This window comes from Cervus elaphus, chromosome 8 (assembly GCF_910594005.1).
Source record: "Cervus elaphus chromosome 8, mCerEla1.1, whole genome shotgun sequence".
Classification (NCBI taxonomy): Eukaryota; Metazoa; Chordata; class Mammalia; order Artiodactyla; family Cervidae; genus Cervus; species Cervus elaphus.
This window is the reverse complement of record NC_057822.1, coordinates 12,368,869-12,394,971: the sequence shown is the minus strand read 5'-3', so window position 1 is coordinate 12,394,971 and position 26,103 is coordinate 12,368,869. Positions and strand designations below refer to the sequence as shown.

At 45.9% G+C, this 26,103-nt stretch overlaps 1 long non-coding RNA gene across 1 annotated transcript; it reads left to right on the top strand.

Annotated features, from left to right (window-relative positions):
- Positions 1-707: 707 nt before the first annotated feature.
- Positions 708-26,103, top strand: LOC122698968. Its single transcript, XR_006342471.1, has 3 exons — positions 708-736; positions 14,438-14,647; positions 26,048-26,103. It is a non-coding gene; the product is annotated as an uncharacterized LOC122698968 (long non-coding RNA).

The following is a 26,103-nucleotide window of genomic DNA, read 5'->3' as shown; positions in this document are numbered from 1 at the left end:
GCACTCCAAGGCCAAATTTGCCTGTTACTCCAGGTGTTTCTTGACTTCTTACTTTTGCATTCATGTCCCCTATAATGGAAAGGACATCTTTTTTGGGTGTTAGTTCTAAACGGTCTTGTAGGTCTTCGTAGAACCGTTCAGCTTCACCTTCTTCAGTGTTACTGGTCGGGGCATAGACTTGGATTACTGTGATATTGAATGTTTTGCCTTGGAAATGAACAGAGACCATTCTGTCATTTTTGAGATTGCATCCAAGTACTGAATTTCGGACTCTCTTGTTGACTAAGAGTGCTACTCCATTTTTCCTAAGGGATTCCTGCCCACAGTAATAGATATAATGGTCACCTGAGTTAAATTCACCCATTCCAGTCCATTTTAGTTCACTGATTCCTAAAATGTTGATGTTCACTCTTGCATCTCCTGTTTGACTACATTCAATTTGCCGTGATTCATGCACCTAACATTCCAGGTTCCTATGCAATAATGCTATTTACAGCATTGGACATTGCTTCCATCACCAGTCACATCCACAGTTGGCTGTTGTTTTTGCTTTGGCTCCGTCCCTTCATTCTTTCTGATAACTCTAAATCAGCACCAACTGCCTGTGGGGCCTCTGGCCCTCCGCCAAGAGGGGAGGATCCCAAAGGAGGAATCTGCAAGCAGTGCCTCCTGTTCCTCTTTGTGACCTTGGCATGGGCTTCCCTGTTCTGGGCCTCAGCTTCCCCACTGGCAAAACGTGAGCGTTGAACCTGATGCTTAGAGAGATGGAAAGTGTCAGTCACTTTGAGCCCTTAACCTCTCAGGAATGTTCAGGGACTGAGGAAAGATGGGGAGGGGAGGACAAGAGGAGTGGGGCCACAGGAGAACCACAGCTCACGGATGGTCATGGGAAGACAGGCATCATCCTAAATGGTCCACGCAGATCCACTCAGCTGGTGCCCACACCAGCAACCTGAGATGGACACTATCCCCAGTTCCTGAGATGGAAACTGAGGCACAAGGAGGTATGTTGTGGCCAGAACACTGTCCTGGGAGGTCGTGACAGATCTGGACCCTTGATTTCTTGGATGACCTTGTGTTAGTGGTTCAGTCATATCCGACTCTTTGCGACCCCATGGACTGTAGCTCACCAGGCTCCTCTGTCCATGAAATTTTCTAGTTAAGATTACTGGAGTGGGTTGTCACTCCCTTCTCTAGGGGATCTTCCTGACCCAAGGATCAAACGCAGGTCTCTGGCAATGCAGGCAGCTTCTTTACCATCCAAGCCACCAGGGAAGCCCAGATAACCTTAGCGGTGGTCAAGGAAGGAAGTGGGGAAAATGGAAACAGAAATGATTGAGGCTTGCTGTGGCCAGGAGCTGCTGGTGCTCTAACACGTGGTCTTGCATCCTCAGGATATTCCCCTGGAGCTTGTTATCACCTTGTTACGGTCAAGGAAACTGCTGCCCAGAGAGGTTTAGACACTTGCTTAATGTCACACAGCAAGTTTGTGACAAAGACAGGATTCAAGCCCAGGTCCTTCTGATTTTTTTCACCCCTCATAGGCTGCTTTGGGGGTTAGTTCATTCCCACCTGCTGGAGGAAGGCTGAGCTGATAGTGGGGTACATCTAGTGGCCAGCCACAAAGTGCTCTTAAGCCAACAACCAGAGAAGGATACCCGGGAAGAGGGGGCAGGGCAACCTTAGGCCCCCTGTGACCTGTGGCCAGAGGGTTCAGCTCAAGGTTGGTCAGTGATAGCGGTAGTTTGATGTATGAGGCAGGGAACCCAAAGTTGGTGCTCTGTGACAACCTAGAGGGGTGGAGTGGAGAGGGATGTGGGTGGGGGGGGGATAAAGAGGGAGGGAACACATGTATGCCTATGGCCAGTTCATGCTGATGTATGGCAAAAACCGTCACAATATTGTAAAGCAGTTATCCTCCACGTAAAGAAAAAAAAAAAAAAAGACTGCGTAGAGAGAGGGCAGGGGAGGCTCGGAGACTCAGGGGGCTGAGCAACTCAGGGGACGGGTGGACAGAGTTTGCCTGCAGGATCGGCTCAGGGATGTGGGGCAGGCTGGGAGGTGAGCAGCAGGACCAGGGAGAATGTTGGTGCAGTTTGCAGGTGAACAGTCCTTGAAACTGGGGTTTCTAGGCCCTCCCAAGCAGTCTCCAGGTTCCCCTTGGCCTTGCCCACTTTGACAACGGTACTCCCAGAGGCTAGAGGTGACCTTTAAACTCCCTCAGCTCCCAGCCCTCCAGGGCCCCCCTTTACACTCAGAGGAAAAGCTGGAGCTCCAGGCATAGTCCACATGCTGCTCATCCTGGTCCCCCTGCTTCCTCCCTCGCTCACCAAGCTCCAGATACATTGAGCCCCTGCTGTTGCTCATACAAGATAAGCCCACTCTGGGTTCAGGGCCTGTGCCCTTGGCTGTTCCCTCTGTCAGGAACAGGGCTTCCCAAGTGGCTCAGTGGGTAAAGAATCCACCTGCAGTGCAGGAGATGCAGGAGGTGCTGGTTCAGCCCCTGGGTCGGGAAGATCCCCTGGAGGAGGGCATGGCCACCCACTCCAGCATTCTTGCCAGGATGACTGAAGTGACCGAACCTGCACGCACTGCCAGGAACCTGCTTCCCTCTGCTGTGACCAGGGCTTGTCCCTCCACGTCACTCAGGTCTCTGCTCAGATGTCCCCTAAACTGTCACCCTCCCCAGCCTATCCCTCTCTGCCCCACTCTGCTTTATTTTTCTGCAGAGCACTTGTCAGCCCTGACATTATTTAGAAATGTATTTGTTTACCATTTGTCCCCTCCCCACCTTACAAACTACAGCAGGAGCTCCACGAGGGGAGGGACGCAGGCTATTCTGTTCCCTGCTGTGTCCTCAGACAGGACCGCACCTGGCATGCAGTAAGCAAGTAACTTCTTCAATAAATGAAGAAGTTGGAGCCAGACATCCCCAAGTTCAAATCCTGGCCTCTTCACTCTCTTGCGGTGTGACTGGATCCTTGTTCTCTGTAAGCCCACTGTGCCCCATGTGTAAAATCGACCTAATAATCATGCCAGCTCACATGGGGGTTGTGAAGTTACTAGAGTGGATGCAGCAAGGGGCCAACTATGGGGCCTGGCACGTAGGATACACTCCAGAGATGAGAGAGAGTAACTGCGACTGCTGTTGTTTTAACAGTAGCAAGGACGGGGTCTGCATGCAGTGATAGTGTCTACTCATCCATTCGTCCGTGCTCCATAAACCCATACTGACACATCTGCTTTCAGATGCTGAGAACACAGTCAGACCCTGGAGAGGATCACAGTACAGTAGAGGGAAGACTGGGGGATAGAGAATAAGGGGCCACGTGTGGAGACAGAGATGGGCTCATTGGGGTTACAGAGGATCAGTTTCACAGAGAAGGGTGTATTGATGGCTGGGTCTTGAAGACTGAGTAAGAGTTTGCCAGGCTGACAGGGAGGGAAGGGCATCCAGGCAGAGGGAAAGGCACTGCAAAAATGGGGAGGAGGGTTTTCCTTGCACGGTGTGTTCTTCGCTAATGTCCACTACTCTGCATAGCTGGTGAAGGGCCAAGGGGTTTGGATCATGATTCAGGGACGGCATGGAGCCTGGGAAGGATTTCCAGCAGGAGGGACCTGGTCAATTTTATGCTGTGGAGGATCACTCCAGGGCAGAGTGGAGGGCAGGCTGGAGAGGAGGTGCTTGAGGGCAGAGAGACTGTCAGTGCACAGAGCTGGGGCATGAAGGGGTGGCAGTCAGCCAGAGGACCAGGGAGGAGCCCAGTGGTGAGGATGAGGCCCAGGTCAGCTCAGGAGAAGCAGCCAGGCCAGTGAGCTTCACGTGGAAGTGTCTGAGCAGCAGAATTCAGCTCCTTTAACTCCTGGATAACATCAGATCCTCCCATGTGGCCAGAGATGGAATGATAGTGACTGTGAGGTCAAGAGCCAAGATGACCCTACAGTCAGCCTGAATATCACCCCTCATAGGCCACAGGGATGTCAGGAAGCAGTGTTCTATTGAGTGGAACCACTGCAGAGAAACCTGACAGGACTAGAGAAGTTTCCTTTTCCAGAAAGCCAAAGGGAGACACATTTGTTTCCATGACACATTCATACTTTTCAAGAGACAATGTGATTGTTTTCCTAATTTTGCTCTGGAAAGCAATGAATGGAAGATTTCACCTGCTGTGACAGCCTCTCCTTCCCTTAGGCACTAAACAATAGAAGAAGCTTCCAGGCCCAGCTCAATGGTGCCTGAAATTCCATCACTGGAGCGTCATTTCTTTGGCTTGCAGTTTTGTCCTTTGTAAAAATGCAAATGCCTGCACAGCAGAGGTATACAACATAAATAACTTCTGTTCATTCACTCCACAAATATTTACCAAGTCCCTTGTCTAAACCAGGCAGGGGCTAGAGGCTGCAAATAGAGAAATTAATTAAGACTCAGTCCATACTTTCAAGGAACTCACAAGCTGTGTGTGTGTGTATCTATATTTGGGCAGGGCAGACATGGCAACCTAACTATAACAGTCTTGCAAGTGATATGATGGTGGTGGGTAAACGATGCCAGGGGAAGCCACAATACGCATGACCCAATTATGCGCTGCTCAAGGTTAAGTGTTGGGTGCTAAGTGGCTTCGTGTCCGACTCTGTGACCCTATGAACTGTAGCCCACCAGGCTCCTCTGTTCATGAGATTCTCCAGGCAATAATACTGGAGTGGGTTGCGGTGCCCTCCTCCAGAGGATCATTCTGACTCAGGGGTGAAACCCGCATCTCTTAAGTCTCCTGCATTGGCAGTGGGGCTCTTTCCCACTAGTGCCACCTGGGAAGCCCGCTCAAGGTTATACCAGGAATCTAACATATCATGGAAGAAGAGGATTCCAGCTGGGGGCGGGGTGGGGTGGGGCACAGCCAAGGCAGATGGATGGAGTCATGAGCCAGGGTGGTGGGGTACGGGGGATTCGAGGCTTCTCAGCAGCCTGGGACACAAGATAGGACATGGAAGAATGGACTGGCACAGCAGGGCGGGCTCCTCACTGACTGGATGAAATTACTCATCTCAGGTGGCAGGGTGTCTGTGACAGTTCTTTGCTGCTGCCCCAGCTTCTACCTCACCTCCTCCGGCCAAGTCCACCACCTTGTCCTCTGGGAAACTGCCACACTCAGCTCCAGAGGTGGGAACTGATTGGCTTAAGCCATCAGCCCTCCAGCCTGCCGGTACGTGATTGGCTCAGGGCGGGTCACAAGACCCAGCGCCCGCCAATGAGATGTAAGGTGTTTGCCAAGGCGTTGAGGGGGTGGGTCTGGGGGAAGGATGTTCCTGAGGGGACTCCAGTAAGGCCCTCATACTTTTCTTTCGGCTCCAGGGAGTGAGGGTGTGAGGGACCAGGGGTGAAGGCAACAGTGAAGGAGAAAATGTCAGAGCAATGGAACTTGGCCAGATCAACAGTTGAGGGTCTCAGTTTCCTGACTCAGCAAATTTCCACAGTTGTTTAACTGGCTTTTTGGTTTCTCCCTCATAGCTCAGTTGGTAAAGAATCCACCTGCAGTGCCAGAGAACTGGGTTCGATCCCTGGGTTGGGAAGGTGCCCCGGAGAAGGGAAAGGCTACCCACTCCAGTATTCTGGCCTGGAGAATTCCATGGGCTATACAGTCCATGGGGTCGCAAAGAGTCGGACACTCGTTGAAAGTCGGACTGAGCAACTTTTAAATCAAATCAAATAAAATAAAATCTTTCCAGATGTTTGCTGTTGTAAACAACAAATGATTCACATATAGATACATATGCATATCACCTTTGCCTTTCTGGAGAAGGAAATCACAACCCACTCCAGTATTCTTGCCTGGAGAAACCCAGGGACAGAGGAGCCTGGCGGGTTACAGTCCATGGGATTGCAAAGAGCTGGATGAGCGACTAACACTTTCACTTAACTGGTTTGTTGTTACTCTCAAATGAAAATTTCCTAACTGGGGCAGGCAGGGCATTTCTGGAGGACAGAATTGAGCAGGAGCAGCCAGGGATGCTCTGACCTGGGGTGGGATGGAGTGGTCAAGTCCCTCTCCTTTTGGTTTCATCTCCATGCAAAGTTCTTATGAGTTGAGATCTTTCTTCAGAAAACACCCCCTGACCCTTACACTTGTCCTGGCTCCTGTGTGTTAAGTCCTGATCAGATGACTGGGTTCTATTTCAACCAAGCCCACTACCTGACTGTGGATCCCAGGGCAGTCGCATCCCCTTTCTGGGCTTCTGTTTGACTCATCTATCAGCTCCCACACTGAGCTCCCCAAGGGTAGATGTGGTGGTTAAGCCAGCCCTGTAGTCCCAGAGCCCAGGACAAACATAGCCTAGAACAGATGTCTATGGGGCTATTGACCAATCAGTGTGGGAGATGCACCTTCCTGTTCTAACCTCCCCAGGTCAGGGCCATGTGTGATGCTGATGCGAACACTCCCTATGTCAGTTCCAAAACCCTAGTGGAGACCTTAGCCCCATGCTAGGGCAGGAAAAAGGGACTGAGCATCCAGACACTATGTTGGAGGTGTCAGCTTATGCAGAACTTCTAGTACAGCCACAGTTAGACAGGTGTCTAACTGGGGTCTCTTGCATTGCAGGTGGATTCTTTACCAACTGAGCTAACAAAATCACTCCAAAGCTCAGCCATTAACTTTCCAGCTGCACCTGACATGGGTAGTTAAGCTCTGGGCCTTTCTCCTCAACCTGCGTATTGGGGTGTGTGTGTGTGTGTGTGTGTGTGTGTGTGTGTGTGTGTGTGTGTGTGTGTGTGTGTTAAGGCCAAGAGAGAAGACAGTGGTAAAATGGGCCCCTGCCAGAGGACAGACTCAAAGGATGGAGTGAACCAATGGGGACTACCCCAGAGCTGCTCAGTTTTGGTGGTGTGGACTGCACCTTAGAGTCCTTGGAGAGAGAGGACCCATGTCTATATTCATGGCAAAAGCAGAAAAGGCGGGTTGGGGGAGACCCCCTGGAGGTGGGTCAGGTGCCCAAGGACTGGACTTGCAATCTCATGCCTGTTTCCAGCCTTTCTAGGACTGGAGCTCCTCTCTTGAGGGCAGATAGGAAGAAGAGGAGTACAGAGAGTGAGAGCCTGGGATGGGGTGCATTGACCTTGAGAGGGTTATAAGGTTAAAGAAGAGTCATCACAAGACATCACTCATTCACTCGTTCATTCATTCATTCATGTTTTTAATCCTGGGATTTGTAGTTACTAGCCAGGAAAGTGGATAACATGGAATTACACAAATGTATTAGATTACATAGAATTACATTCTTTTATATTATATTATAAATTATAATAAGGGTTACGAAGAGGGGTGTGATGAGGAGTCAGTTATAAATGATTAAAAGAAGTGCAACAGAGGTGGCTGAAGAGGTGGGGTTAGAGGAAGAGTTAACTGACACTCATCCTTGCCTGTATCCTAATTGTCACAATAACCCAGCAGGTCAACAATCTAAACATGTCAATTAAGAGGCAGAGATAGTCAGGTTGGATTAAAATGGACACAACTGCATGCCATCTACACAAGAAAAACACTTTAAATATAAAGACATATAGGTTAAAAGTAAAAGGTTGGAAAAAGATGTACCATGTAAGCATCAATCAAAAGAAACCTAAAGTGGCTATATATTAGTATCAAAGAATATTTCAGAGAAAATGCCGTGACTATGGGTAGAGAAGATAATTCTGTAATGACAAATAAGCCAATTCATTAGGAAGACATTCAATCCTAAATGTTTATGAGACTAACAGAACTTCAAAATACATGAAACAAAAACTGATGGAACTACAAGGGAGATACATAAATTCAAAATTATAGTAAAAGATTTCAGTATTCCTCTTTCAAAATTAATAGAAAAGTACACAAAAAACCAGTACGAATTTAGGTTTGAACAAAACAGTCAATCAACTTGACCTAACAGCAGAATGCATACCCTTTCAAATGCATGTGGATCATTTACATAGATCATAGTCAAGACCATAAAAATGTCTCAATGAGTTTAAAAGGATTCAAGCAATATAAGTATGCTCTCTGACTACAATATATAATTGAATTAGAAATTAATAACTGTGAAAAATCTCTAGAAAATCGCTATTTGGAAATGAAATAAAACATTTCTAAATAGCTCATAGGTCAAATAAGAAATCAAAAGAGGAATTAGAAAGTATTTTGAGCTGAATGGAAATTAAACACAGCACAGTGAAAGTTGTGCGTGTGCGCTCAGTCACTTCAGCTATGTCCAACTCTTTGAGTCCTTATGGACTATAGCCCTGTCTGACTCTTTGCAACCTTATGGACTATATATAGTCTGCCAGGCTCCTCTGTCCACAGAATTCTCCAGGCAAGAATACTGGAGTGGGTAGCCATTCCCTTCTCCAGGGGGTCTTCCTGACCCAGGGATCGAACCCGAGTATCCCACATTGCAGGCAGATTCTTTACCATCTGAACTGCTAGGGAAGCCCCAGTTAGGATCTTTATCATAACACTAATGATAGAAAAGAGGAAAGGTCTCAAATCAATGATCTCGGATTCAATCTTATGAATTAGGAAAAAAAGATCAAATGAAATCCAGAGTAAACAAAAGAAAGAAAATGATTAAGATCAGAGTGGAAGTCAATGAAATAAATAACTGAAAAATAAAAGCAAAAACCAATAAAACAAGAACCAGTTCTTTGGGGTGATCAGAAAAGCTGATAAACCTCTAGCCAGACTGTATAGGGAATTAAAAAGACACAAAGTACAAAGATCAGAAACGAGAGAGGTGACAACAGTGCAGATTCTACAGATATTGAAAGGATAATAAAAGAATATTATGAGCAACTTTATGACGATAATTTCACAGCTCAGAAGAAATGGATGAATTGCTTAGAAGATGTAAACCACCAAAGCTCACTCAAGAAGAAATATGTAACATGAATAGCTGTACATCTATTAAATACATTTGGTAGTTAAAAATATTTCCCAAAAGATACATCCAGTTTCAGATGACTTCACTGGTTAATTCTATTGATCATTTAAGGAAGAATGATACAAATTCTATGCAAAGTTTTCCCCCAAAATGAAGGTAAGTGATAATTTCTCAATTCATTCCTTCTGGTCAACAATTCTTTTGCACCAAAACATGATAAAGACATAAGAAAAACCCTACAACCTATATTTATTATTAAATTAAATGTAAAGTTTCTAAGCAAAATTTTAATAAATAAAATCCAGCAACATCTGAAGAGGATAATATATTATGGCTAAATGGGACTTATGCCAGCAGTGAAGAGTTGGTTTAACATTTGAAAGTCAATGTAATTCATCATATTAAGATGAAGACTTATAATGAAAATTCAAAAAAAGAAAAATTATACTATTATCTTAAATGACACAGAGATAGCATTTGACAAAGTCCAACATTAATTCCTGATAAAGATTCTCTGTAAGCTAGGAATAGGAGTGAACTTCCTCAACCTAATAATGAGTATCTACCAAAACCCTATAGAACTGTCTTTTGAGAGAAAGATACCACTCTTCTCCTAAAATCAGGAAGAAGGCAGATGTCTGCTCTTACCACTTCTATTCAAACTGAACTAGAAGTTCTGCTCAGTAGACTCACACACACAAAAGTTAAGTCACTCAGTATGGAGAGAAACAAACTGTGTTTATTCACATGTAATGTGATCATTTATGTAGAAAACCTGATGGAATTTGTAATACAAAAAGGATATTAGAGTGAATAAGTGAGCTCAGGGTGGTTATAGAGTATAAGATCAATATGAAAGTACCAAGTATATTTCCATATACTAGCAACAAATAATCAGAAATAAAAATTAGAAAAACAATACTATTGACAATAGCATGAAAATATGAGATACTTAGGAATGGATCTGATAAAATATTTGCAAGTCCGATACATGGAAAACTACAAAACACCAACACTTTTCCTCGAATTGTTCTATAGATTCAATGCAATTCCAATCAGAAACCAAGCACCCTTTCTGTCCAAATACTGACAATCTTATTCTAATATCTAGATAAATAACCTAGAATACTGAAAACAATTCTTAAAAGCAAAGTTGGAGAACTAACAGTGCCTGATGTCATGGCCTATTATAAAGCTATAATAATTAAGACACTGATACTGACATCAAGAATGACATATAGAACAATGGAACAGAAAAGAGTCCAGGAATAGACCCATATGTACATAGACATTGATTTTTTACAACTTCATTGAAAAACAGTAGTTATTTCAACAAATGATTCTAGGACAATGGATATCCATATGCAAAAAAAAGTTGATCCTTATTAAATGTAAAATCTAAAACTATAAAATTTCAGAAGAAAGCACAGAAAAAAAATCATGTTGCTTAGGCAAAGATTTCTTAGATATAACATCAAAAACACAACTTTAAAAGGAACAAACTGATAAATCAGACTTCATCAAAACAAACAAAACATCCTCCTCTTTGAAAGACACCTTTAAAGAGAATGAAAAGATAAGCCACAGATTGAAACAAAATATTTGCAATTCATATGTATGCTAAAAGATATATACCCATAATATATAAAGATGCTCAAACCTCAAGGTAAGAAAACAAACAGTTTTAAGAAGGTCAATTTTTTTTTTAAATACCTCATCCAAGCAGATGGCAAATAAGCACATGAAAGTAGGTTCAACAACAGTAGTCATTAGGAAAATAAAATGCATATTAAAACCACAATGAGATATTAAAATTCACCTGTTAGAGTGGTTAAGATGAGAAAGACTGATCATATCTTGCCCTAAGAATTTTACATAATATCCTCTAGCAACTTACCAAGGAAGATTCTATTATTATTTTCTTTTTGACAAGTGAGAAAGTCCTAATCCTTACATTTTGAGACCTGGGAAAGTCTTAGGGAATCAACCAATCTGATGCCTACCCTGACCCACTTCCACCAGCACTTCTATTTTATAGATGAGGTAAGGGACCCTTGATAACAGTGACTGTGCTGTGCTGTGTTCAGTCGTGTTGGACTTTTGGACCCTTTGGACTGGAGCCCACCAGGCTCCTCTGTCCATGGGATTTTTCAGGTAAAAATGCTGGAGTGAGTTGCCATTTCTTCCTCCAGGCAATCTTCCTGACCCAGGGATCAAGCCTGCATCTTCTGTGTCTCCTACATTGCAGGCAGATTCTTCACCACCGAACCATCAGGGAATCCCAATAGTGGCTACCCAAACTCAAAATTGATGACTTTATTGAGTTCTTATAGTTTATTCCTACCTGGAAGTTTATAGATGTGAAAAAGCTGGATCTCATTATGAAATGCTCCACCTGTTTATCCACTTGGTGTGAAATGAAAGTTGTACATACATGTATACATCTGTGTGTGGCCATGTATGAATGTTGGAATACGTTGTTTTGTATGGGTAGTCATGTCAATGTGTTCCTTTATGTATATTCTGGTGTACGCGTATTTGTACTTATGTATCTACCACCCTTCTAAATTTCTCAGAAGCCACTCTGAGTCTTTTTCCAAAAGACTTTTTAGGATCTATAGTGGCAAATGTTAATTACTCAACTTTTCAGCAGACCAGGTAAATCCTGTTTCCCTAGGTGGAGGGTAGATGAAGTTGCTTCTGTCCTTTTTCTCACTGGTATAGCCACTCAAGAAGAAAATCATGGTTCTTGAAAAGAAGAGATTACTGTTATTCTCATGGACAAAGCTGTGGGCTTGGATGGCTTGAAGATAATATCATCTCCATGAGATGTAATTGTAGAGCAATATTCTCCTCCAAAGCCACAAAGCTAAAAAATAGACACACAAGTGATGTCAACTCAACATACAGACCTGAAGTTCTCTTCTCCACCACTTTTTTTACTTGGCTAACACCTAGTCACATTGGGTTAAAGCTTATTCTCTCCAATAAGACTTCTCTGATCCTCATATTCCCTTCCCAGTTTCAAAAGTTTTTGGTGAGAATTGATCAGGCTTCTCTGGTGATTTAGATGGTAAAGAATCTGCCTGCAATGTGGGAGACCGGAGATTGATCCCTAGGTCAGGATGACCCCTCAGAGAAGGGAACGACTACACACTCCAGTATTTTGCCTGGAGAATTCCATGGATAGAGGAGCCTGGCAGGCTAAAGTCCATGGGGTCATAGAGTTGGACACGACTGAACAACTAACACTTTCACACTTTTCACTCACTTTCATCTATTGAAATGTCAATCCTGCTACAGTACCATGGACAGAGGCCACCCCAGTGAAGGGCTGAGGTGTGTCTGCATTGTGCAGGACCAGGAAGGGTAGCCTAATATCTTCTGGCTAATGGTGTGAAGACATGTGGGAAATGGGAAGCCCAGGTCATGGCAGGTCATCTGGTCCAACTCATTGCATCTACTCAGCATGTGATCTGAACCACACGCACATTTACAAACTTCCAGAGAATGTCATCAACCCATGATGGGGAAAGCTATGGGGGAAGTTTGGGAAAACTTGAGTCTAGTCTCTGACTCCTTACCATGCCATGCTGCTTGCTCATACCATGACCTTGGGCAAATCATTTTCCGCATCTGGGCATCCTCAGTTTTTAATCTTTAAAGTGAGGGGCTGCACTTTACCATTTCTAAGGGCCCTTCTAGTAACCACCCCCATAATAAGGACTTTACAACTTCATTGTGACAACATATGTGCATTTCCCCCACCATTTGACAGATAATCCTGCCTTCTAGCTTTGTAAGCCACTTGTTGTTGTTGTTGTTGTTTAGTCACTAAGTCATGTGTGACACTTCTTGCAATCCCACAGACTGTAGCCCACTAGGCTTCTCTGTCCATGGGATTTCCCAGGCAAGAATATTGTAGTAGGTTGCCAGTTTCATCTCCAGGGGATCTTCCCAACACAGAGATCGAACCCACATCCCCTGCATTGGCAGGCGTATTCTTTACCACTGAGCCACCAGGGAAGCCCTTGCAAGCCCTAGTTCCTGCTTTTATAGCATATACAGCCCATCAGCAGTACAGGGAACCTCCCCTCTCGTCCTTGATGTCCACATCCCTCTGTCCTGACCATTCTGGCACCCAGTCCCACTGGTCAAGGCAAGTCAGGGACAGTCACGGATAAAGACTCAAATATGGTCAACTTTGACTGATGGCTGAAATTTTGACGTCAGACCAAACTGAATTTGGGTCTGGACTGCACTACTCACCCTCTGTGGAATTTTAGAAACATCATTTCATTTTCTGAGCCTCACATGATAGGATATTTGTCTGACTGAGTAGTCGTTCACAGTCAGGATGAGCCAGTAAATTCATCTTTCCCATTGCTCTAACATTTGTACCCATTGTTTTGCAATTGTTCATGGGATAATGATTCACTTGTAATTCTCCATTTAAGTCTCTTCTTGATTGATCTACTAGATGAAATTTGCCTTCAGCTTCTTATTACAATACTCATTACAGCCACCATTAGAACATGGATTCATAACTGTTCTTCCAACTAATATAATTGCTGTTAGACTGATATGAATAATTTCTCCTATCATTACCATAATCAGAAGTTGTTCACTGAATTCCTTCACTGGCATGGTCTGGATCTCTGCACTTGACCAGTTTTCACTCAGCTTAGGCCAATCCATCTGCCCCTCTCCAAAAAGCACAGCCTTATCTCTCCCAGTTGTCACAGTCGGTTCTGCATCCACTCCTTAGAGAACCCGTCTCTTTGTAGATATGCAGCAACTACTGCTGCTGCTATTGATGCTCCTGCTAGAAATGACCTAGGCTAGGTGTGGTGCTAAAGAATTTGCCAGCATCACCCGTATGAGAGAGTTACCGTTCCCACTGTCCATTTTGTGGATGTGGAAACTGAGGTTTAGAAAGGTTGAGCCAGTTTCCCTCAAACATTTGACTAATGAGTGATGGATCTAGCATTTGACTTCAGGAGTTTCTGATCCTTGAGCCCAAACTTTTGGAATCTCTCACTACAGAAATGGGGCTTCCGAGGTGGTGCTAGTGGTAAAGAATTCGCCCGCCAATGCAGGAGATGCAAGACATATGGGTTCTATCCCTGGGCTGGGAAGATCCCCTGGAGGAGGGCTTGGCAACTCACTCCAGTCTTCTTGCCTGGAGAATCCCATGGATGGAGGAGCCTGGTGGGCCACAGTCTTAGGGTCACCAGGAGCTGGATGTGACTGAAGCGACTTAGCATGCGTGTGCTACAAAAGGAACCTGTCCTATCCTACTTCCTCTGGATTCCTTTCCCACTATGCTCTTTGCTCATGAACTTGGATAGAGAGCCTGAAATCTCTAATTCCTTCTAACCTTCTGTGACAGAGAAAATTTCCCTTTTCATAAGGAGCGTTCCAGGGACTATACACCCTATAGCCCAGCCTGAGGCCCCTCCTCTGGCTCTAGACCTTCTTAATCTGGGAACTAACATATTCCTTTCCCCTTTGCTCCGGCCAACAGCTTGGATGCATCGCTTTGCTGCAGATGTGTGAGGTATGGCATTCTGGCAGGATTTACTTCACCCAACTGTGAGTTTCTGGATTTCAGACGATCCTCAAGCATTTTGGGAAGGAGAATATTATGCCCAGTTGAAAGACAGAAAACTGAGGCCAGAGTGACATATTTTTGAAAGTGAAAGAAACCTTGGAAATCATCAACCTCCTTGTGCAGGTGAGGAAATAGATCAAGAAGGAAAGTGACTTGGCAAGGTGGCCAGCACCTGATCTTAGGGCCCTAGATGGTCAGTCTCCATCAGGGAAGTAGCCTGTGAACAGGTCCAAGGTTTTTCTTGTCCATTTGTTTGTCTTTTCAGCATAATTCTCACTTAGTCTGCTCTTCAGAGAAACCACGAGTGGGGCAGGAGTTGTGTGAATTCAGGCTCAGACTCCTGGGTCTGTCATCAATTCACCGCACGTGGCTTCAGTTTTCTCATGTGGAGAATGTTCTTCCCTGGACCAGGGTGCTGAGTTTGAGTCCCCAGGGTATTCTGAATGTGCTTACGGTATGTCATCCCATCCTCCCGTCAAAGGACATCAGAGCCAGACGTGGCCTTTGCAACTTAGCTGATCTCAGCTTGGCCAATGCCATTTTAGTTCCCCAACAATGATTTAATTCCTCCTGCTGGAAACCCTGATCCATGCATGTGGTCTCAATAAATTGATGTGCCAGAATTACCCTTCCTTAGGGCTGTTCTCGGCAGCTATGAATGGGCAACTGTTTGGGTGCTTTTGAATGAGCTCTGGAGTCCAGTTGGGACACGTCTACCATGGCATTGTATTTTAAGAGCATCTCGCTCTGTTCTTTAACCTTGATTTAATTGGGGTTGGAACTTTCAGCTGAGTTTGAGGACTTCCCCCAGCAGGAGGATGTCTGGGTTACCTGGACCTGACTGTTACAGAGGGTGGAGTGGGATGGAATGGGACAGCACAGTGAAGGTCTTGGGGTGGTGGGCCATGCAGTGGATAAACCTGTGGCTGTGGTGGGAGAAGGCTGACTTTGGCATGGCCACGCACATTGGCATAGATCGCTGAGGGAGATACCCAGCTTAGATGCCTAGAGATATTATGATTTGTTCATTCACTCATTTATTTATTTCTGCTCTCACTCACTTGAGAGACGTATGTTGATCATCTCTTTGTCAGATGGCAGGGGCACGCCCTCAGTCTTGCACAGGAGACAGGCTGTGTCTTGTGACGTATCTCGTCTTTTAGATGTCAGGGCACTTAACGCCCTTGGGGAGGGGCCGGGAAGGAGGACACGTGCCTTAGAGTGGGTGCCCTGAACCAGACCTAGGACAGGCATTTGAGTTCTGGTGGTTGATTCGGGAGGTGATTTCAGGACACACAAGTGAGAGTGTAAAGAATGAAGCAGTGAAGAGAGTGAGACCAGCACATCACTGGGTGGGACCTCTGTGAACCACCAGGGCTCTGCCCGTCTGGGGCCCTCTGAGGAACCACATAGAGACACCTCAGAACCATCCTCATCACTGGGTGGGACCTCTGTGAACCACCAGGGCTCTGTCCATCTGGGGCCCTCTGAGGAGCCACATAGAGACACCTCAGAACCATCCTCATCACTGGGTGGGACCTCTGTGAACCACCAGGGCTCTGTCCGTCTGGGGCCCTCTGAGGAGCCACATAGAGACACCTCAGAACCATCCTCATCACTGGGTGGGACCTCTGTGAATCACCAGGGCTCTGTCCGTCTGGGGCCCTCTGAGGAGCCACATAGAGACACCTCAGAACCATCCTCATCACTGGGTGGGACCTCTGTGAACCACCAGGGCTCTGTCCGTCTGGGGCCCTCTGAGGAACCACATAGAGACACCTCAGAACCATCCTCATCACTGGGTGGGACCTCTGTGAACCACCAGGGCTCTGTCCGTCTGGGGCCCTCTGAGGAGCCACATAGAGACACCTCAGAACCATCCTCATCACTGGGTGGGACCTCTGTGAACCACCAGGGCTCTGTCCGTCTGGGGCCCTCTGAGGAGCCACATAGAGACACCTCAGAACCATCCTCATCACTGGGTGGGACCTCTGTGAACCACCAGGGCTCTGTCCGTCTGGGGCCCTCTGAGGAACCACATAGAGACACCTCAGAACCATCCTCATCACTGGGTGGGACCTCTGTGAACCACCAGGGCTCTGTCCGTCTGGGGCCCTCTGAGGAACCACATAGAGACACCTCAGAACCATCCTCATCACTGGGTGGGACCTCTGTGAACCACCAGGGCTCTGTCCGTCTGGGGCCCTCTGAGGAACCACATAGAGACACCTCAGAACCATCCTCATCACTGGGTGGGACCTCTGTGAACCACCAGGGCTCTGTCCATCTGGGGCCCTCTGAGGAGCCACATAGAGACACCTCAGAACCATCCTCATCACTGGGTGGGACCTCTGTGAACCACCAGGGCTCTGTCCATCTGGGGCCCTCTGAGGAACCACATAGAGACACCTCAGAACCATCCTCATGGTGGCTGGTGGCTCTGGGGTCATGAGCCACTGACCCTCATCCTCAGTGTGAGGGGTACTCCCAGGAGGTGTTAAGTCCCCTTCACTTAGACGTTGTGATGTTGGAGAAAGCCCACAGGCAGAGAGGAAGTGAAGAGGAGCAGTTATTTGAAGCAGGAGGCTGTTAGTGTTCTGGAGGCCGCCAGGATGGCTTGAGGATGACTTGGGATGGGCCAGGGGACGTGAAGTGAGGGGACAACAGCATCTGCTGCAACGTTTTAGAAGAGGTGACCCACCCAGTCTTACAGGGTTCTCATAGGTCCTAGGAAGTGTTGGATACTGACAGACGGAGGAATCTTTGGAAGGTGAATAGAGAACCTCAGATGTTAGAGACTGTTTATTATGATTTCTCCTCCTCAGTCTCTTCATCTGCAAATAAGGAGGCCTAGAACCCAGACTCATCTGGGCTCCTGCCAAGCCGTCTTTGCAAATCACCCTGAGAGGAGTGAATTGAATCAACGGCCGGGGTTTTCAGTGCCTTTTTTGGCAAGTTCTCAGAAAAATCTTTATCTTTGCACAGCAACCAGATGGTTCTCAACATAGATCTGAAAGAGGAGGAGGTGAGGAGAGAGGCCAGGATGAGAGGAGCCAGAGGAAGCTCAGAGGGTGGGGATGGGGAGGGAGAGCTTCAGAGGAGACTGTGGGACAGACAGACCCTTCGGGAAAGAGGCTGGAGCGGCGGGGGTCTCTGAGCTCTGGGGATCAGGCACGGAACCCTGCCCCCCGATCTCTTCAAAAACAAATGCATTCAGAGAACACATAATCACAGCCCCAGCAAGTGCAGGGATCACTTTGAAATGAGTAGAAAGTGCCATTCCCCAGCAGCCTCCTTCACTTCACCCCAGGAGAGAGCTGCTTGGAGCTTAGGTGTGCTTCCCAGTCCTTAAAAGGGCCTCTGGACTCCTGCTGACTCAGCTCCCCCACCCCCCACCCACCCAACTCAACAGACAAGGGAGCACCCAGCAATGCCTCCTGCAGGCCTACTGTGTGTGCTGGTCCTGTGCCTGGGGAAGTAACTGATAGTGAGGAAACAGCCTGGGCTAGCGTGGGTGTGCAGATGGCACCCTGGTTTAGGTCCAGGGAGCATTCAAGCAGCTGATGTGGTCTACCAGCACGCTGGTGCGTACATGCATGCCAAGTCATTTCAGTCATGTCCAACTTTTTGCAACCCTATGGACAGTAGCCTGCCAGGCTCCTCTGTCCAAGAGATTCTCCAGGCAAGAATACTGGAGTGGGTTGACATGCCCTTCTCCAGGGGATCTTCCTAACCCAGGAATTGAACCCACATCCCCTGAGCCTCCTACACTGTAGGCAGATTCTTTACCACTGAGCCACTGGAGAAGCTCCAGATTGACGGGTACTACAGTGGAATTTCTATGAGCCCTGCCTTAGCGACACTGTAGCAGCCCAATGCCCAGTAAATAGCAAGGAGGTAAACACAGCCAGACCTGCATCCTGAAGCATATCCATCCAGGCAAGCTGACCTCTAGCCAGATTGTAGGGAATGAATGAGAGTTCATTGTTGTTTTAACACTTATGGGGATAGCTTGTTACGCAGCAATGGCTGACTGATACAAGTGCCTACCATATGTTAGGCTCTGGGTTTAGCACAGGTATCCTGGAGGTGACAGGATTCACAAGTTTCCTGCCCTTTTGGAGCTCATAGTCTGGTTGAGACACAGACAATGAACAAACCTCCAGTTGATTAGTCATAAAACCTAAAATGAGGGAAATATCCTGGGAAATGCCCCAGAGAGGGATGAGGAGGCCAACTTTGGTGGTCAGGGAGAGTTGCTGGAGGAGAGGAGCTGTATGTTGAGACCTGCATGATGAGAAGAAACTGAGGTGAAGAGCTGCGAAGAGTGCCTGTGGTAGAAGCAACAGCAAAGGCCATGTGTCACAGGGACTCACCGACCAGAGACGGAAGAGACAGCCAGATGACTGCAGGAACGACAATAATGAAAGCCAGTGTTTACCAAGCATGTGCTAGGAGCTGTCTTAAACCTTTTACTGAAATGATCTCATTTTATCTTGACGACATACCAAACAAGAAGTAGGTGTGTTAGTTGGAATTCTTTTGGTTGAAAATTACAGAGACCCAACTCAAACTGGCTTCACCAAAGGGGAAACGGAGTGACTCATAGAGGTGGAAAACGAGCACAAATAGCTTTAGGCAGGGCCGTATTCAGGAACCATACTCAGGTCAGTAGAGTCCCTCTCTCTCTTTCTCTGCCACTGTTCATTTGACTTCTTTTTCTGTGGGGCCCTCTCTCACTTTGTGGCTGAACTTTCTCAAGAGGGAGCAGAGGAAAGAGATGTGAGAATCACAGCCGTCAGCAGCTCCAAGCTCCCATCATCCCAGGTGGGGACTCTGGAGGGAAAAGAGAGCTCTCTTTCAGCATCCACACGCATCCCAGATCAGTCACCTGCTCATTCTCTGACCCTACCATGGATTGGTCCAGGCTGGGCCTTTCACTCCACCTGCATACACAGGTTGAGGGCTGTGACTGATAATCCTATCAGAATTGTGTGCTCTAGGATCTAGAATGTAGGTAGCAGTGATGAAAACATCCTTAAAGACAGAGTAGGGGGGTTCAGTTACCAGAAAAAAAGGAGGAGATACTGAGTAGACACAAACAGTAGCTTTTAAATTATTTTTATTATATATACATATATATTTCTACTTATTATTATTCTAGCTTAACAAGTAAGAAAGATGAGTCTCAGAGAATAAGTGATATTAGTTAGCAAGTGGCAAAAGTGAAAAGTGGAAGTGAGGTCGCTCAGTTGTGTCCTACTCTTTACAACCCTATGGACTGTAGCCCTCCAGGCTCCTCTGTCCATGGGATTTTCCAGACAAGAATACTGGAGTAGGTTGCCATTTCCTTCTCTAGGGGATCTTCCCAACCCAGGGATTGAACTCGGGTCTCCCACATTGCAGGCAGACTCTTTACGGTCTGAGCCAGTGGCAAAACAAAATGTCAAATCCATCACCGCCTGACTCAAAAGCTCCAAACTCCTAAACATCAGGCGCTAAACCATTCAACCAGCCCCTAACCCTGAGTCCCAACAGACCTCAACTCATGATTCCAACCCAAAGAGGAAGACTGTCAAAGCTCAGCTGCACAGGCGCCTGGAAGTCTCCAGAGTTTGCAAACCTAGTCTTCATGATGGCTTTAATGTGAAGCTGCTTTGCTTTTCTTTCCACGGGGTGTGAACACACGGCGACAACAGACTGTCTCTTGTTGTCTAAGCAGTGCTGAGAGTGAGTGTATCAAAGGGAATGAGACCACGGTTGTTATTGCCAGAGGCAACATTAGCCAAGAGTTAGAAAATACATGAAGGGCACTAGAGCGTGATCTGTTTGTCATCTGAACATGCTTCCGAAACAGCAAAGTACACAGCCCCAAACAGTCAGACACAATTGTAGTCTCTCTTCCTGCCCCTCGGTTGTCCCCTGGGCTCCTTCCCAGCAGCGACATCCTCTTGTTACCTCTCCTGCCAGGCTCAATCTGGTAAATTTCATTTAAGGGGTGATTCATAGCCATACAGCTCATCAAATCTGGAAGGACCTTAGGGAGCCTCCAGTCCAACCTTGCTCATTTAACAGATGAGAAAACAGAGCCCTGGAGAGGTTGGGCACTGGTTCAAGTCAATAAGTAAACCAGGGGTATATTATATGCCAGGCTCTATGGTAAGCACTTCCATGGAGCTTATCACATTTAATCCTTCTGTAATAACCTGTGAAGTGTTACTGTCTCCCAGCTTACTTCTGGGGAAACTGATTCTCAGAGAGGTTAAGTACCTGCTCAAGCTCACATAACTTGTAAAGTAACCGAGTTGATTTTTAAACTTATTTGTTGTTGTTACATAGCTTAGTTGGTAAATCTTCTGCCTGCAATGTAGGAGACCCGGGTTCGATTCCTGGGTTGGGAAGATCCCCCGGAGAAGGAAATGGCAACCCACTCCAATATTCTTGCCTGGAGAATCCCATGGACAGAGGAGCCTGGCAGGCACAGTCCATGGGATTGCAAGAGTTGGACAGGACTTAGCGACTAAAACACAAACACATAAAACACATAAGAGTTCAAGCCACGAACCACTGTGCACATCATGTGTCTATTTGAATTTTCTCTTCTCTCCAGCCCCGTTCTTCTGTGTCTATTTTTGACCTCTATGGACCCCTTGTCACCTGGCTTGCACTACCTGCCGTCATCAAAGGGAGGCTCCAGAGGAAAGTTGGTGGGTGCAAGGAGGGGTGCCGTTGGGTGTTCTTTCTTTCTTTTTCCCTGGCATATCCAAAAGGAAGACTTTCCTGCTCCTTTGGTGATTCTTTCTGTGTGCACTGGCTTCTCTCCACGTTAAGTGGCTCTGGCAGCTATGGGGTCAGTGATTACGGCAGTAGCAGCAGCATCACTGGCACCTCCAGAGCCAGCAGGAAGTGTGGCCCCCAGTTCCGCTAACAGTACCTTGGTCCTGGGGGGGTGGTGTAGCAACTTCCTGAAATTACTGACTTCTTGATGATCTCACCTTCAGTGTTTATTCATGCAGCTCTCTTAATACAGTGATAGGCAGTTCCCCAAGGCAAACCTCTAAATCTGAAAATTTCCTGTGGCTTCCCTAAGTGAATCCTGGAGGTTACAGCACTTGTCCCCAGGAGTGACTGCAGGAAACAAGCCATTAAGAATGGAACTTGGGGATAAACTAGAAGGTTGGGATTGACATACACACTACTGTGTGTGAAATAGATAACCAACAAGGACCTACTGTTGGCACAGGAAATTATACTCAGTATTTTAAATAACTTATATCAGGCAAGAATACCGGAGTGGGTAGCCATTCCCTTCTCCAGGGGACCTTCCTGATCCAGGGATTGAACTCGGGTCTCCAGAATTGCAGGCAGAATCTATGTTGTCAGAGCCACCATGGAAGTCACCAAGGGAAAAGAATCTGAAAAAAAAGAATAAATAATATATATATATATAATCACTGTTCTACACTTCAAAAAAAGAATGGGACTTGGGTTTTGGCTGTCTGGTAAGTGGGGGTGACCTCATTATCAGTGAACAATGGAGTCGTGGGACTCCCTAGATACAATGACATCAAAATTGCCTAAATTAATCAAAAATGATCAAAGCTGTTTAAATAATGTGGTTGTGTGCAATACAGCACCAACTGAAGGCAAAACTTTTGTCAACCCCACGGCTGCTAATTTGACCATCATGGTACTATCGATGACTATTTACAAGGGTCATGGGATGTGATGATTACTTACGACTGATGCCTGTTTCAGATAGTTTACAGAAAGAAATTCAGGAGCTCAGAGCTTTAAACTATCAGCCCAACGCATGATTACAGAACTGTGTCATGACTCTAAGGATCCCTTATCTTTGGTAGCCACAGGACAGATACGGCTGAAAATCTGATGCCAAAGTCACTCACATGAGTTCCAGAATTACCATCTAAGCTGAACTCAGGGCTTTATGTGAAAGCTTTATGTCAGTTCTCGTATGTGAAACTTAAGGCATTTGCTGGGTAGCAGAGGGACCCTGAGAATGGGCAAAAGAGCTCAGATAAATAGAAATGTCTTTTTCTTCTGCATCTCTCTGAGATTCCCTTTGTCATCAGAAACAGTTGTCCTTCCCTGGTCTAAGGAAACTAACATTCATTTCTTGAAGATCTTGTAATAATAAAAACTCGGGGTGGTAATTCCAATTACAACCCCATTTGACTTGCCTTTTGGCCTGTGTAGAAAGCAGTCATATCTTAGAAAATGACTGTGGATTATCATAAAATGAATCAAGGAGTGAAGCCAATTGCAGCTGCTGTTGAGATCAACACTACCCTGGCACTGTGGGAAATAAACATCATTTCAGGCACTGTTCACAGTTATTGAGCTGGCAAAAAATTTCCTTCTCTACAGTAATTTGCAATGACCACCAGAAGCAGTTAACTTTATCCTGGAAGGTATGTCAGTACACCTTAGCTTGAAGTAGGGCTTTCTTGGCTCTCCTGATTTGCCATAATCTAGTCTAAGGCACCTTGGTCATTCTACTATCTCATGAAGCATCGTTCTGATTCATCAGTTTGATGACAGCATGCTGACTGGAAGTGTTAATCAGGAGGCGGAAGTATGATAAGTGCCTTCCTACAGTGCATGCATGTCAGATGTGTGGGAAATGGAAATAAACCCCATGAGTAATCAGTGGTTTGTTACTTTGGTCAATGAGTCCAGTGGTATAGACAACTGGGGGATAGATCATCCATGATGAAAAAAGTCTCTGTGCCTTACACCACCTACCTCCAATCAAAATTACCAGATAGCATGTAAAGCTGCCAGTTTTGAGTAGAGTGCAGAGCAAGAAAAGGATCCACAGCAGGTCCAGGCTTCAGTAGGAGAGGCTTTGCCACCAGACCATTTGACCCAGGGGATGTGATGGTCACCAGAGCTTATGTGACAAACATGGATGCTGTAGCAAGTCTCTGGCTAGTGCTAGTAGGGATTCAGAGTGAAGAGCCTTGCTTATCTGAAGTATAAACATTCCCTCTTCTGCAGAGTGTCCCCTATTTGACAAGTAGTCTCTGGTTTGCTTTGGGGCCCCAGTGGAGAATGAACACCTAACTGTGGAAAAAGTGATTGCATCTGATTGCCCATGACAAACAGGTCAGAAGGATGGCCTTATACAAAAGAGTGAAGTGAAGGGAAGTGGCTCAGTCGTGTCTGACTCTTTGCGACCCCATGGGCTGTAGCCCACCAGGCTCCTCGGTCCATGGGATTTTCCAGGCATGAATACTGGAGTGGGTTCCTATTTCCTTCTCCATATACAAAAGAGATCCATCTTCAAATGTAAGGAGTCTGTGCAAGTTTAAGTTCAAGAGAGTTTCAAGGACACAAATAAGTTATGCAAGCAAGGGATTCATCCCACTGCATGTACTCCTAATGATTTCTTAGTTTTCCCTCAGCTCACATGCATGGTCTCAGGGGAGGTTCTCCAAGACAGGGTGGAAATAGCAGAAAACACTTGAGCTTGGCTTACACATGGTTCTTCATGCTATGCTGACACCAGTGAAAATGGAAATGAAATGCAGTAGCACTAGTCCTTCTTGGGAGTAGTAGGGGACACTCTGCAGAAGAGGGCATCCCTGAAGGGCAGAGATGAAGGGACAGTCTTTCAGGGAACAGAAAGTCAAGTAACACCTCTGTCTGCTCCCTTGGCTTGAGGGGAGAGACGGTCAGAGGCAAATATTTCCCTTAGTTCATGGGCTGGGTCCAAAACATGACATGGTGATTAGGAAAATCACAAGATGGGAGTGCTGGTGACAAGGGGATTTGGGGAAAAGGTAGGCTTTGAGGTCTCTTGGGATGGCAGAGTGTACAAAGAGAACCACCGCAGAAGACACCATAAATAATCAGTTGAAAAGAGATCCATCCTATGCATGTGAGCTGGCCTGTGTCCCTGGACTCGCAAGTGCTTGTGATGCTCCTGGGCGTTATTGCCATGGCGACAAGAATAGATACTATGCATGATCTTAACAACAGGAGCTTTCTCTTACTCAAGCCTAATCTAGACATAGCCACTAATGAGTGCCCAATATTTCAGTATCAGAGTCTAACACTGAGCCCTTAATATGGCAACATTTCCTGGGATGACCAGCTAGCCACTTGATGACAGGTTGGTTACTTTATATCCCTTCCATCTGGAGGGGACAGGCATCATCTTTGAGGAATACACCCTAATATTTCTATTAGTTCCTCTAACTATGGATCTACAGAATATCTCACTAGTATCATGATGTCTCATGTAACATTGCTTCTGTGTAAAGAGCAGATTTTCTAGAACAAGATATGGGCAAGGGGCTCGTGCCTGTGAAATTCACAGTATGCCTCATCTCTGTGAAGGAGCTACAGCAATTGAATAGAATGGCCCACTGATGACTCAATATAGGGCCACCCAGGAAAGAGCACCCTGCAAAATCTGTGTGGGGTCCTACAGGATGGGGTATCCATATGTGGCCTGTCCTTCTCTTAGCCAGGACTCGTGGGTCCAGGAATCAAGGAGTAGAAGCAGGAATGTTTGTTTGTTCCCACTATTATACCTAAGAGCTCACAAAAATTTTGATTTCTGTGCTCTGATGATTAAAATATAGTAGTTCCCAAGGAAAGATGGTTTCACCAGGGAATACCACAACGGTTCCTTTGAACCAGGAGCTGAGAAGGCCACTCGGTCAACCTGGGCTCTTCATTTTCCTGAAACACCAGGTAAAGAAGAGGGTTCTGAACTGGTTGGGGGATTGGTCCTGATTATCAAGATTAAACTGGTTGCAGGCAACAAAAGGGGGCAGAAACCCAGGGGTTTCTCTGGATGTCTCTAATAGTGAATGTAGTAGAAGACTACATATCAACCCTATAAAGCCAGACCCACCAGAGACTTAAACCTTTTAGGAAAAAAGGTTTAAATTTCCCATGAGTTAAATAGAACTGAACAAGCAGGGCGCCATTTGAGAGCCAAAGGATCAGGAAAAGGGTGGTAGGAGAAAAGAGTTGTTAATACTAACTACAGCCTGTTGATCAGTTATGAATATTTTATTTTGTTTATTGATATTTATGTATATTAGCAATTTGCTATAGATGGAATGCTTGTGTTTCCTCAAAATTCATATGTTGAAGCCTGATCCCCAGTGTAATGATATTAGGAGACTGACCTTTAGTAGGTGATTTAGGTCATAAGGATGGAACCCTCGTAAATGAGATTAGTGCCCTTATAAAAGGGACCCCCAAGAGCTCCCATGCCCCTTATACCACGTGAGGACACAGAGAAGACAATCATGTATAAATTAGGAAGTGGTCTTCACTAGACATGGAATCTGCTGGTGACTTGAATCTTGGACTTCTCTGCTTCTAGAATTGTGATGAATAAACTTTTGTTTTTAAGTTACCCCATCTAGGGTAATTTTGTTACAAAAGATCAAAAGGATTAAGATACCATTTGTCAAAAAAAAAAAAAAAAAAGATACCATTTGTCTTTTGCCATTCTTTTTTTCTGCTGTTTTATATTAGAGAGTCCCTTGGTCTGCAAGGAGATCAAACCAGTCAATCCTAAAGGAAATCAACCC